Source organism: Pan paniscus, chromosome 9, assembly GCF_029289425.2.
Source record: "Pan paniscus chromosome 9, NHGRI_mPanPan1-v2.0_pri, whole genome shotgun sequence".
NCBI classification, from domain to species: Eukaryota; Metazoa; Chordata; class Mammalia; order Primates; family Hominidae; genus Pan; species Pan paniscus.
Genome location: NC_073258.2, coordinates 88,857,071 through 88,864,116, shown reverse-complemented (window position 1 = coordinate 88,864,116; position 7,046 = coordinate 88,857,071). Strand labels below are relative to the sequence as shown.

The 7,046-nt window shown below is 39.2% G+C and overlaps 1 long non-coding RNA gene across 1 annotated transcript in view; it reads right to left on the bottom strand.

The window, feature by feature from the left end:
• Positions 1–5,189: 5,189 nt before the first annotated feature.
• The window catches only part of LOC134731202 (uncharacterized), a 280,179-nt gene continuing 278,322 nt past the window's right edge, over positions 5,190–7,046 (bottom strand). Inside the window, exon 3 of the long non-coding RNA XR_010113372.1 lies at positions 5,190–5,385. This is a non-coding gene — a long non-coding RNA (uncharacterized LOC134731202). The remainder of the gene's footprint in view (positions 5,386–7,046) is intronic.

The window sequence follows — 7,046 nt, the reverse complement described above, 5'->3', positions numbered from 1 at the left end:
TCTCCTGAAAATTTTTTTAGTGAAATAAGTAATTTATAAATTATGGTGGTCTGTTCTGCTACAACATATGTTTTTGTAATCTGAATTAAATTAGTCCATGTGTGATTGTAAATAGAGGAATAATGCCAGGAAAATGTGGAAGCAATTTTTTTAAATTTTTTTTCCTAGCTCGTTAGTGTTTTATACCACCAAGTGGCCACAGCGGGACCCAGAAGGAGGAAGCAGGTAATACCATATGCAAGATGTATTTCTCATTGATTAATTGGTTGTCAAATGGGCTCAATTCTCTTCTCCCATCGTCTATTTATACCTATTTGCAATGTCGTTTTGCACTTTGTAGCTCCTATCATGATGAACTGAAGTCTATTTCCACACCCCTTGAATATGAATTGGCTCTGTGACTTGTTCTGGCCAGTCAACAGGGGCAGAATTAATGGCCTACCAGTTTCAAGCCTAGGCCTCAAGAGACCTTCCACAATTCCATTTGTTCCATTGGAACTGTATGACCATTACATGAATAAGTCCAGACTAACCTGCTAAAGATTTAAAAATTCCTTCAAGCAGAGAATATCACACTGGAGTTCCTTCTTGATTAGCCAGGCTACTGCTGACCTGCTAACTGATCACAGATGCAACGGTCCTTGCATCTCCTGCTGAGATCAGTCAAGGCTGGCCCAGGTCAGTAAAACCAGTCAGCTGACCTATAGACACACTAATAAATGGTGGTGTTTTAAGTTACTACATTTGGGGAGGTTTGATATGCAGCAATAGATAACTGATATACAAGCCATAATTTCTTCTTGGCTTATTTTTGCCACATGCTCCATTTTTGGAGGACTTATTGCACAGTTACCTTTGATTTTTGTGTGTTTTTCCCTTATCTCCAAACTTAGTAGAATCTACCATTGCTTAAACTTTATTCCATCAGATCACCTTTAGTGAGCGGTGGCTCACGCCTGTAATCCCAGCACTTTGGGAGGCCGATGTGCGTGGATCACGAGGTCAGGAGTTCGAGACCAGCCTGGCCAACATGGTGAAACCCTGTCTCTACTAAAAATACAAAAAATTAGCCAGGCATGGTGACAGGTGCCTATAATCCCAGCTACTTGGGAGGCTGAGGCAGGAGAATCACTTGAACCCGGGAGGCAGAAGTTGCAGGGAACCGAGACCATACCACTGCACTCCAGCCTGGGCAACAGAGCAAGAATCCGTCTCAAAAAAAAAAAAAAGAAAGAAAAAAAGAAATATACAGCCATATTTAGCTATCTCTACGTATTAGGAATTTAACATGATGTTTTAACTCTGCTTGTATTTTGATTACATATTTCATTATTATTTTTGTTAGTGCTGTGGTTAAAATGTTGCATAGACTTTTTTTTTTTTTTTTTTTTTTTTTTTTTGAGATGGAGTCTCGCTCTGTCGCCCAGGCTGGAGTGCAGTGGCGCGATCTCGGCTCACTGCAAGCTCCGCCTCCCGGGTTCACGCCATTCTCCTGCCTCAGCCTCCCGAGTAGCTGGGACTACAGGCGCCCGCCACCACCCCCGGCTAATTTTTTGTATTTTTAGTAGAGGCGGGGTTTCACTGTGTTAGCCAGGATGGCCTCGATCTCCTGACCTCATGATTGCATAGACTTTTGAGTGTTCTGTCCCACTCCTAGGTTTTCTATAGTCCTATTATTTTAATTTGTGATTTTGTAGAATTTAAGGTATCTTAGAACTGTATGTATACGTTGCATTATAGGCAACAGAAATGCCCACATTTTTTGAGAATCATATTATTTATGCCTTACTCACAACTGATTCTTAATCACTTGTGTACCAAGACATAAGGTTAGGAATTTTGCTCAGGCCACTCTGGGGGATCAAAGAAGCACCTAAACAGAGGGCTCTGTGGATATGTTTATTTCTGTTTTGGGTGTGTGTCAACATGTGAGTGTTTGTATGTATGTGTGTATTATATGTGTGAGTTGGTAGAAAATTCAGAGAATTAATATACTGTTACGGTTTTTATAACACTAATATGTTCCCAGGATGTTTAATGCAACTTATATCAAATTATTATAAACAGTTAAAATAATAAACACTGTGATTCATAAATAGCTCTGCATTTTATCAAGGACTTTCATATCAATAGTCTCATCTTTAGTCCTCATGGAACCCCTGAGATACAGGTAATATTTTTTAATTTTTAAAAATTTGATTGTAAATCAACAAATAATTGTACACATTTTGGGGGCACAAAGTGATGTTATGATATATGTATATAATGTAGAATGTTTAAATCAAGCTAGTTAATATGTCCATCACTTCAAATACTTATTTTTTTGTGGTGAAAACATCTAAAATTTACTCTTAGCAATTTTGAAATATACATTACAATAGTCAGCACGCTGTGCAATAAATCTCAAAACATTTATTTCCTCCGTCTGAAAAAATTTTCAGGGAAGTTTCAGTGCTATCCATATATTAACTGCATTCCCATTCACTTGTATTTCAATATGTTTGCGTGACTTGGATTACTATATATTAGTTGAAAACTTAAGGCATTTCTTTTCTAAGAGAGAAACTGAGGATATATTAATTTATAGTGAACTTCCATCTTCATATCTCTTGACCAGCATATCCTTCTTCCCCCCCGCCCCCTGCCCCCGCCAAGCCTCTGGTAACCACCACTCCACTCCTTGCCTGAGGTCAGGTTCACTTCAGTTTTTTTAGATTCCACTTCATATAAGTGAGATCATGTGGTATTTGTCCTTTTGTGCCTGGCTAATTTTACTTAGCATAATGTCCTGCAGGTTCATTCATGCAGTCACATATGACCAAGTTTCCCTCTTTGAATTCCATTGTACAGATGAGGAAAAGGAAAGTGGACTCGGTTTAGTGCTCCAGGTAGTACATGTCAAATCGGGGATTTTTTTAAAAGATGCTTTTTTTCCTACTCCTTCACACCAAGATGGCTTCTTTCGGAAAAGGGCAAGACTGGAAATCTTAAGGCATTCCTTTTCTGAGAGAGGAAGGGAGGATAAATCAATTTATAGAGAACTTCCATCCTTACTTTATAATGTAGTGCTAGTAACAAACGTAAAATTGGTAATTAGGTAGCTTTTTGTTACAGATAAGGAAATAGACACAGGTAGCAGTCCTAAGATCAAACCATGACCAATATGAAAGCTTTCTGAATGGGGAGTTGGTTCTTTCTCACTAAAGTCTTGATCCTCTTTTATCCTCAGTATCTCATTTTGCACATATTTTAGTAAACCTCAAGTCTTCTTGGAAAAAAATCAAGGCATAAATATGACATAAATAATGCAGCCCTACTATTTAGACAGCCCATGACACATTTTCTCTTAGAGCTAAAGACAATTCCCAAGAGTGTAGTATTTGGTCTGTGGCTACCCAACAGTGCTTCTTCAGCTCATGGCGTGATGTCCCTGCTACTGTTGGCATCCAGGCTTGGTTTCTAGGACTTTAGTTCCTGGGTACAGAACCATTCCTCTTTTCAGGATGTACCAGAGTCAGCTTTTATGTAAAAAGGAGGGATTGACTTTTGGGGAGAAAATCAAATCTAGTTGGAGTTGTCTTTGATTTTTAGATTTGGGTCTCAGATGGGTTTATTGAGATCCTGATGTTGGGGGATGAATACTGTCAGCACACTGGGTTGTTCCAACATGCAGAATGCCATGGCTGGCCACTTGCACGGCTGTGATACTCTGTAGAAAATACTCTGGCACCTCCACATGTCCCCCAGCCAGCTCAGGACACTGATGTCAATCACTTCATCACAGCATTATATGGATCACACAATCTCTCCTTAAACTTGTTATTTTTAAGCATTCATTGGGGTCATGATGTTCTGAGGTTAGTCCTTAGGCACTTTCAAATTATTAGGCAAGACAAATTATTACTGAATGTCCTCAGCTTTTACTCTGGCTGGGATCAAAGTGTTCTCCACAACTGCTTCAGCCCAGCATTCTAGCTGAAAGGAGGTCCAGCACCACAAGTGCCATTAGGTTTTGGAGCAGGCAGAAGGGGGCCAGAAAGACTTGAAAATTTTATTTTATTCTAATAGGCACAGCATGAAAAGAGACATTGAAATGGAATAATTAAAAATGCTAGGTTTAAAGTTGCCTTTTACTTCCCTTCAATATGCTGTGAATTCTCTGTTCAGGAATGATTTGTCTTCATTCCCTTCCTTCTTAACATGAGTAATTTCTCCTATTTACTGAGTCCATCCTCCACGTGACATCTTTAGTTTTTACAATGTGTCTGTAAGGCATTACTATGCTACAAATGGGCAAAACAGGCTTAGGGACGTCTGGGTAGATTTTGGCTGGTCTAGCTCAATAGGAGGTTAGATTTTAGCACATCTAGGGAAAGGAGTTAGTGAATATCTTTTAGGCACTCCTTTATGAACAGTGTTTACTTTATAAAAATATCAAAGAGCTATTATTCTGAAGTTATGTAACCGAAATGCAGGTTAGTCGCTCACCTTGTACAGAGTACAAGTAACAAGAATGGCGTCTGGTATAAAGAAAGTAACCTCAGTTTCCTCATATATGAAAAGCATTGTTTAAATTACCTCATAGAGTGTGAGGATCAAATCTGATAATGAAAACAGGGCATGACACACAATAATTGCTGGGTTTTATCATCATTGTTATCAGCATTGTCCTGATTCAGTTCTTGCTCCCTTTGCTTCAGTCATGCCCAGGGCTTCTGTCCTTTGAACGTTAAAGTCTTATTTCTCTCTTTTTTGTTGTTGTTGTTGTCTTCCATCTCTGTTTAAGGAGTTACTGTCAGTGATACTCAAACTGTGGTCACTAGACAGGTAATCTCAGCATCATATGGGGGCGTGTTAGAACTGCCAATTCTTAGGTTTGGCCCAAGACCTCCTTGATCAGAGTCTCTAGGGAAGGGGCTCAGGAATCTGCATTGTAATAAGCTTTCCAGGTGGTTCTGATGCTTGCTAAACTTTGAGAAGCACTTTTCTAAGTCAATTACACTGTTTGATTTAAAAGCCCTGAAAATGGAGACAAGATTTGGGTTCATATCCCAGCTTTGACACTCATGGGCTACATAAACTTTGGCAAATTGACTCTAGATTTTCCTTTGTAATGTGTACAGTGTTCTCTGGAGTTTCATTACTTAGGTTATAGGCTAAGCTACATGAATGAAGAAACCCAAAAAACAGTGATTTGAATACATTTATTTCTCTCTGCATAATAGTTCAGAGGTACGAAGGTAGCCCAGAGTAAGTTTGTGGCTCTTTTCTACAAGGTCATCTAAGGACTCAGGATTCTTCTGACGTGATTCCCTGCCCCTCCTGAGACATTGTTTTGTTCATATAGTTGACTTGGGCTCATCGATGCTATGTCAAGCTTCTTGCCTGAGGGAAAATAGAAAGAGAGAGAAAGGAAAACAAGTAATTTTATTTTAAAGAAGTGATGCAAAAGTTGCTCATATTACTTTTGCTCATATTCCCTTGGTGAGAACCTGGATATTTGGCTATAACTGGTGGGAGGCTGGAGAATGCGTGTATGAGCTGGCTGGCCAGCTACCTTATACAAATTCAGGAGTTGTTGGTATTCTGATGCTAGTAAAATAGATACTTATAGAAACACATAGCACAATGCTCAGCACATAGGAATTATTCCACAAATGCTAATGTGAGATGGAATAGTGTGGTCTTGAAGAGTCAGATAGATATGAGTATGAATATGCGTTCTTGTACCTACTTAGTATTTGACTTTGAGAAGATTATTTCTTCTTTGAGATTCAATGTCCTTATTTTCTAAAGTACAAATTACATAAGGTAATAGTCTTAGCTTACTGTGTAGGTTTTAGAATGATGGAGGGTTTAGGCTACCTCCAATTCTAGATCAGAATGCGTTTTGATTCCCTTAATTACAATGAGGCAGGAGATATCCTAAATGTGTCGGAATGTTTCACATGTCATTAATTCCTTATCAAACACAACTGCAAGCAACACTGCAATTACTGTGCAGCTATGGGCCCACAGCCTGAAGGTAGGGATCTTAATCCTAGGGCCCATTTGATGATTGGTGGGGTGTACATGGCAGAAATTGTGCCAACAGCCTAAAGCACAGCTTTCAGTTCCGCAGAAGGAGGAGGTGTTTCCATCATTTCATTATATTCTCTAGGGCAGAAATTGGAGGCCTGTGGTGAAATATAATTACAATTCTCTATTGTCTTATTTGGGGTATAAACAAATTCCTCTCTAATCAATTTACAGAAACAAACATAAAAAGCAAATAAGCAGCCTTCTTAGAAAGGGAGTATTATACAGGATTTGCATATGTCACTTACTCTGGTGGAGCAGAAATGCAGCCATGTATTTACAAACAAGGCAAACGTATGCCCTGTTCAAGAATAGTGCTTATTATTGGAGCTAGTCCTATTTGTCTTGACATCAAAAATTCCTTTTGATACTTGTCAGTTTTCTCTTTTAGAAAAAAGCAATGATTCCTGAAATCTCCAAATTAATAAAGTCAAGGACATCTTTAGGTTTCTTGCTGTCTACTTCCTTCCCTCACAAAAGACACTAGAAGCTGGAAATGGAGACCAGAGTGTTCTAGGTGTATCATAACATTGCTAAGAGCCTCGCTTCCTGGGGTTCATTTTCTCTAATTACTAAGAACAACACTAGCAGTGGAAAGAATAAAATAGGTATGAAAAAAGGAGGTTGGAGACTTTCTTAGCTTGGATCTCCTTAAGAGCAGAGCCCAAGACAGACGCTTGCATGCAGGGCTAGATGCTTCTTAACTTGGGTTACCTCTAGATAAACCCATCATATGTTGAAAATATGTAGCTAAGAAATGCATCTTATACACCTAACCTACAGAACATTGTAGCTTAGCCGAGCCTACTTACATGTGCTCACAGCATTTACATTGGCCTACAGCCGGGCAAAATCATCTAACAACATAGAGCCCCGTAGAGTGCTGGTTGTTTGCCCTTGTAATTGCTTGACTGACTGGGGGCAGTGGCTGCCAGTGAGAAAGAGTAGAGTACAGTATATTGCTAGCC